Source organism: Leucoraja erinacea, chromosome 23, assembly GCF_028641065.1.
Source record: "Leucoraja erinacea ecotype New England chromosome 23, Leri_hhj_1, whole genome shotgun sequence".
Lineage (NCBI taxonomy): Eukaryota > Metazoa > Chordata > Chondrichthyes > Rajiformes > Rajidae > Leucoraja > Leucoraja erinaceus.
The window spans coordinates 10937328-10945083 of record NC_073399.1 but is presented as its reverse complement, the minus strand read 5'-3'; positions in this window follow the sequence as shown (position 1 = coordinate 10945083).

Here is a 7756-nt window from a genome sequence, read left to right as displayed (position 1 = left end):
CCACAATTGATCAATCACAAAAAAAAACAATCTGCGCTCACTCCATGTAAAAATGAATTGGCAAAGCTGGCTGCAACAAGTCCGTTGCTATGGCAACAGCTAGCCCCAATAGATAAAATCCACCCCAACTCCATGAACCACGTTTGGGCCATCTGTGTTTATTTCTGAACTCTGCAATATCTCGGGAGACTTTCCCAGTTAGCGGAACGGCGTGAATGGATTCCATTCTCCATGGAACATTTATCTAATTTTCTTAAATCATGTCAATGATACATTGAAGCTGTTCCAAAACAAACATCAAAATATTATTTTGACTGAACAATCCGTATTTCTCAACTTCAAAAATAAAACGCAGCCGTTAATTATTGAGACAGGTCTCGTAGACCATAGAAAATACGTCCTTAAGCATTTGATATTTCCACCATATGAAAGAAAATTCTATCTGCCTCTGCCCATCACAATTTTATACACTTCTTTCAATTCTCCCTTTTACCCTAGGGTGGCACGGTGGCGCAGCGGTAGAGTTGCTGCCTTACAGAGACCCGGGTTCGATCCTGACTACGGGTGCTGTCCGTACAGTTTGTACAGAGGTCCCCGTGACCTGCGTGGGGTTTCTCCGGGTGCTCCGTATTCCTCCCTCACTCCAAAAGATGTGCAGGTTTGTAGGCAAATTTGTCCCTAGTGTGTAGGATAGTGCCAGCGTGCGTGGATCGCCAGTCGGTGTGGACTCAGTGGGACGAAGGGCTTGTTTCTGCACTGTTTCTCTAGACGAAACTATACTAAAACAGAACAGTTTTAAAACAGCACAGGAACAGCCCTTCGGCCCACAATGTACATGCTACATGTGATGCAACGTTAAACTAATCTCCTCTGCCTGCACCTGTTCCATATCCATCCATTCCCTGTATATCCATGTGCCTATCCAAAAGCCTCTTAAACACCGCTATCATATCTGCCTCCACCACCACTCCTTGTTAAAAACGTTCCAAGCACCCACCACCACACTCTATATAAAATCTTCTTCTATCGTGCCCATCTTCCATGTTTCAAATGTTGACCTCGCTGTCATCGTCTGTCCTGAAAAGGACGCAAGCTTCCGGCGACAATCAGTGGGAGCCATCACTTGTTGCAATAGATGATGGTGGTGGCAGAATTAGCTCAGGACACTTCCAGTTTCCAGCTCCATGATGTGGACGCTTCTGCTATGGGGCCTCCGTATAAAATAACTTGCCCCTTGCTACATCTCCTTTAAACTTTGCCCCTCTCACCATTGAGATATGCCTTCTAGATTTGACAATATGGGAAATAGGTTCTGGCTGTCCACCCGATCTATGCCTATATAATTTTATATGGGTGATGTTTTGGGTCGAGATCCTTCATTTCAGATACTTCTAACAGATTTCCCCTCAACCTCTGATGTTCTAGAGAAAACAATACAAGCTTGTCTTATCTCTCATCGGTCTCGACCCCAAAACGTCACCCATTCCTTTTCTCTACAGATGCTACCTGACAGGCTGAGTTACTTCAACATTTTGTGTCTATCTCTTGTAGTTAATACCTTGTAATCCAGGCAGCACTCAGTCTGAAGAAGGGTCCCGACCAGAAACATCACTTCTCCTTCTTCTCCAGGGATGCTGCCTGACCCGCTGAGTGACTCCAGCACTTTGTGTCTATCTTTGGCATAAGCCAGCATCTGCAGTTCTTTGTTCATAAATTCATAAGTGACTAGACCAAGTGCAGACCCGTTGGGTCTGCTCCCCCAATGGTGTGATCCCCCAACCCAATATTCCACCATGCACCCGTTTCCTCCAATGGAACTGAAGCCGTTCTCAAAAGTAAGATTCCAGCACTGCCCTGCCTCCCTCAGCAGTGGATTAAAAAAAAAAATCCAATGGCACCTCCCCTGCCTGCTGCAGCAGTGAAAAGTTCAGAGTGTTCCTGTCTTGCAACTTTGTTTCGAAGTGTGTTGGAAGCTGACATGTAAATGGAGAAGCCAGTTTATTTTTGAAATACTTGGGGGTGGGGGGGGAGAAGGATTTGATTAAAAACGTGTACTTCAACACGACGAAATGTAATGAGGAGCGGATACTTAGAAAGAAAAGCGAAATCTCTACCGAAATGGAAAAGATCTCGGAGATTGAGCGTCTGGATTGGGCGTGGCAATGAATCAAAGGAAGAAATGCAGCCAGCAGCCATACATGCAAATGGATCCATTCCGATTGGACATCTGCGAGCATCGGGCATTCCGATTGGACATCTGCGAGTATCGGGCACGAATCAAAAGGCAGAAAGGGATCCGGACGGCAGCCGGATGGATAGCCCCAGAGTTTTATAGATATACTAGACCAAGTGCAGACCCGTTGGGTCTGCTCCCCCAATGGTGTGATCCCCCAACCCAATATTCCACCATGCACCCGTCTCCTCCAATGGAACTGAAGCCGTTCTCAAAAGTAAGATTCCAGCACTGCCCTGCCTCCCTCAGCAGTGGATTTAAAAAAAAATCCAATGGCACCTCCCCTGCCTGCTGCAGCAGTGAAAAGTTCAGAGTGTTCCTGTCTTGCAACTTTGTTTCGAAGTGTGTTGGAAGCTGACATGTAAATGGAGAAGCCAGTTTATTTTTGAAATACTTGGGGGTGGGGGGGGGGAGAAGGATTTGATTAAAAACGTGTACTTCAACACGACGAAATGTAATGAGGAGCGGATACTTAGAAAGAAAAGCGAAATCTCTACCGAAATGGAAAAGATCTCGGAGATTGAGCGTCTGGATTGGGCGTGGCAATGAATCAAAGGAAGAAATGCAGCTGGCAGCCGTACATGCAAATGGATCCGTTCCGATTGGACATCTGCGAGCATTGGCCATTCCGATTGGACATCTGCGAGTATCGGGCACGAATCAAAAGGCAGAAAGGGATCCGGACGGCAGGCGGACGGATAGCCCCAGAGTTTTATATATATATAGATAGATTGATTGATAGGAGCAGAATAAGGCCATTCAGCGCCTCAAGTCTACTCCGTCATTCAATCACGGTTGATCTATATTTCCATCTCGACCACATTCTCCTGCCTTCGCCCCATAACCTCTGACACCCTCATTCTAACAACTATCTGCCTTCTACTCCATCAATCTGAAGAAGGGTCCCGTCCCAAAAGGCTGTCCATTTTCCTTTGCAGTTGTCGTCCTAACAATCTGAGTTCCTACAGCAGTTTGTCTTTTGCTCTCGATCTGAAAGTAACGTTCCTTGTCTCATAGATATTTTGTTTAAAGCATTTGTCCATTTTGTAACTAATTTGTCAATCTTTGTTTCTACATTCTGGCAAAGCTCTTCTACACGCCCTCTAAAACCTCCAACTCCTTCCTGCAACGCTGCTTAAGAAATGGCATTAACTGTCAGTGGATGAATGCAGAGCATTGACATGAATTAGTTTGTCTTCTTTCATGAATGCAGACACCAACTGTTTTGCATTCATGTGCTACCTCGTATAACCTTGGGATGGCCCAGAACTGTTTACAACCAACTAAGTACTTTGTGAAGTGTAGTATGTGGTTTATGAATTGAAATATGGATGGATGCATTTAAATATTCTGATGTTTGGCTCTACGAAGCATTGGGCCAGAATTGATTGGAAATTGATGACACATGAAAGGTGAAAGGAAAGGACACACCGTGCTGAAAGTAACTCTGCGGGTCAGGCAGCATCCCTGGAAAATGCCAAAGGGGTGTAGTAGAGATGACATTCGTCCATCGTAAAGATGAGGGAGTGGGGACTCGGAAAGCGGAAGTCATTAAAGAGACGAAGGGCGTGTGAGGTGTCTTGGACATAGGTCGGGAGAGATTGGACCAGGGAGGGATAGGATGGAGTCGAGGTACGTGGAAATAATTTCCATGGAGCAGGAGCAGGCAGAAACAATGGGTCTGCCAGGGCAGTTGTGTTTGTGGATTTTGGGGAGAAGGTAAAACCGGGCTGTGTGGGGCTGGGAAATGATAAGGTTGGAGGCTGTGGAATGCAGTGATGAAATCAGAAATGGTGTGCGTGATTATGGCCTGGTGCTGATCTGTGGGATTGTGGTCCAAGGGTAGGTAGGAGGAGGTGTCTGAGAGTTGTCGCCTGGCCTCAGCCGGGTAGAGGTCAGCGTGCCAGACTATCACGGCACCTCCCTTGCCGGCGGGTTTGATGATAATGTCGAGGTTGCAGCAGAGTGAGCAGAGGGCTGTACGTTCAGAGGGGTCTGAAGAAGGGTCTCCACCCGAAACGTCACCCATTCCTTCTCTCCAGAGAAGCTGCCTGTCCCGCTGAGTTACTCCAGCATGTTGTGTCTACCTTCAGCATCCCTGGAAGACATGGATCAGTGACGTTTTTAGGTCAGGACCCAGCACAAATACAGCAGACCTGTTGGAGTGGACTGAATAACGCAACAAGAGCTTTTCACTGTACACGTGACAATAGAAAATAAACAAAGGAGTGAATGAAGTAAATATCAGGAGAGAAGTAAGCAGGACTTTTGTATCTGGTTTAATTACTTGGTTTCAGCGCCCTTGGTCGTTTTTAAGTGATTGCGATCTTTATTGTCTTTTAACTTTTAAAATAAATTTAAATACTTTTGATGCCTCTCCCCTCTTCCAGCTTTCTGCTCCCCCCCCAGTACAACATGTCTGAAGAAGGGTCTTGACCCAAAGCGGCACCTATCCATGTTCTCCCGACATGCTGCCTGACTTGCTGAGTTACTCCAGCATCTTGTGTTCTTTTGATTTTTGAGAGTTGGAGTTGTGTGAAAACCAACTCGGAAAACACTTGGAAGAGCAGAAGATGTCACGAGTAGGTCTGACGGAGGGTCAATTTATGGCTGTATTCTCCCCGCATGTATTCCACACATGTACGGGAAAGGGTTATGGGGAGATGGCAGGAGAATGGGGCTAGGAGGGAGAGATAGATATGATAAACGTCCTCAAGGGGCGGCTGCAGGAGGTGCCTCTGGGGCACAAACGCTGAAGGCTGAAGGTGGCCGGGCGAGATGAGGGACCACGGCTCGCTGGACGATCTGGACGGGCCTTTACGGCCAACTGGAGCCGGGACGGTGAAAATGACCACAAAATCTGGCGACTACTGCATTTGGGCTCAGTGGGCTGTCTCGATGCAATCTGTACTTAACTGAGGATTGTACATATGTATGGCGCTAATCTTTACTGTTCGATCCTGACTATGGGTGCTGTCTGTACAGACTTTGCACGTTCTCCCCGTGACCTGCGTGGGTTTTCTCCGAGTTCTTTGGTTTCCTCCCACACTCCACAGACGTGCGGGTTTGTAGGTTAATTGGCTTTATGTAAAAATAATAAAATTGTCCCCAGTGAGTGTGTGTTGGACTAGTGTTAGTGTGCGGGGATCGCTGGTCGGCGCGGACTTGGTGGGCCGAAGGCCCTGTATCCGCGCTGTCTCTAAACTAAACTAAACTAAACTAATGATTCCAGCTACTGACGGGCTGACCTGTGCTTCTGGTACATGTGATCTTATTTCTCCAGCTTCATCGCTCTCTGTCCGTCTGGGTGCAGGGAAGCGTCAATACTACTTAATGAACACAATGATTAATGTTGTTTTAAATGAACAATGCAACATATTGCAGTGCCCTGAAGAATTGTTCTGAATTATTCCCGAGAATTTAATAAACTGCATTGAGCCGTCAGAAAAATTATCTATTTCTCACAGAGTGGCAGCGACTGCTCTTGGGTTTCATGCGTCAGCGGACTGGCTCTTTTTATTTAGATAGAGCGCCGAAACAGGCCCTTTGGCCCGCTGAGTCCGTGTTTTCCGCAGAGGCAGGGGAGGTAGAAACTCCCCCCCTTCCCCACCCTACCCCCAGGTGGAAATGTCAAATGCTAGAGGGCATAAGTTTAAGGTGAGAGGGGGAGAGTTTAAAGGAGATGTACGGGACAAGGTTTCTCACAGACAAAATGGTGGACCACATTGCCAGGAGAAGCGGTGGAAACAGATCTAGCAGCATGGTTTATGGGGCATAAAGATAGACAAATGATCAGGCAGGGATTGGAGGGAAACGGACCATGTTTTAATGTCCAACCTAAATTGGCTGCTGATAATTAGCATTATCACAAGTGATCTGTGGCGGTTGAGAAAATCAAGTGCAAGCAAGCTTATGTGAACCCAAGGATTTATATGTGGACGGAGGTGCAATGAGATCGTAAATTCATCAGAACAGAAACAAGTTATTGGCATAAAATCATTTCTCATTATTGTCCTAACATATTGCTGGTTTTAGCTATTTAATCAAATTCTGCAGGGGGGGTTATTTCTGTAACTGGTGCTTATTTATTTATTACTTGACATTATTTATTTTATAGTTGCCTTGTAAACTCTAACGGCAACTAGAAAATAAATAATGTCAAATTATATCAGATAAGGGAAAGCAAATCCAATTTATACGCATTTTCCAGACAGTAGGAGTTCTGAGTTGAAAGGTTTGTCCTGTTGTCATGGAAACTTGACTTAAATAAAAGAGCAATCGATGCAAAATTGCACAGGTTTCATGTCCTATTTTCTCTCCTTACAGGAATTTGCCGGACGTTTAGACTTTAGAGTTGTCAACAGGCCCTTCAGCCCACGCCGACCAGCAAACTCCACTAACACTAGCACTATCCTACACACTAGGGACAATTTACAATCTACCAAAGCAAATGGACAGGTGATGTCCTGTTTCCTACTGTATATCATTGTTATTTTATTGCATATCTTTCATATGTTCCATATCTCTCTACATCATCGTCTATATCTCTCCTTTCCCTTTCCCATGACTTTCAGTCTGAAGAAGGGTCTCGACCTGAAACGTCACCCATCTCCAGAGACGCTGCCTGTCCCGCTGAGTTACTCTAGCATTTTGTGTCTATGGACAGGTGATCCTTCTTCAGACCCTTCAGACCCAGAAGGGGGGGAAACTGAAATCTCACCTGTCCATTTTCTTCAGAGATACTGCCCGGCCTGTTTGAGTAACTCCAGCATGTTGTGTCTATCTTAACTACTATCTGCGCAGTGTGTGCAAATTAGAAAAAAAATATAACAGTGAAGTCCACTGCGTGGAAAATTGAGGCAAAGGGGAGATGCAATTAAGATGGATGTGGGGCTTCATTTATCTGGCAATACTCATCGTGCCGCTAATTATATTGTAAGCCAAGAATATATTGTGCATCAACGTTAACTAATTGGTAGCCAACATTGTACCCAGGGGGAGACAGAGGTTGAGTGATATTTATTTCATAGCTGTTTAAGTACCAATTAATGCGGAACTTGCAAATGTACTCAACAGCCTAATTAGTTTGTTTTAAGGTGTTGGTTTTATTTAATAATTAGAACCTTGCTTGTAGCTGTGGAAAGAGTGAGAGGGGTGAAAGAATCAAGTGAAGGCTGAGCCTCTCTTGATTCAAAACCAACACACTGGAGGTGAAGAAGGGTCTCGACCCGAAGCGTCACCCATTCCTTCTCTCCAGAGATGCTGCCTGTCCCGCTGAGTTACTCCAGCTTTTTGTGTCTACCTTCGGTTTAAATCAGCATCTGCAGTTCCTTCCTGCACTGGAGATGAGGCAACATCGGGGCAGAGAGAGCAGTGGCCATGTTTGTTTTGACAATCCAGCATAAGAACTGATGTAGGCACAAGGAACTGCAGATGTTGGTTTATTGAAAAAAAAGACACCAAGTGCTGGAGTAACTCAGTGGCCCTGGTAAGATCCCTGGAGGACATGGATAGGCTATTGTG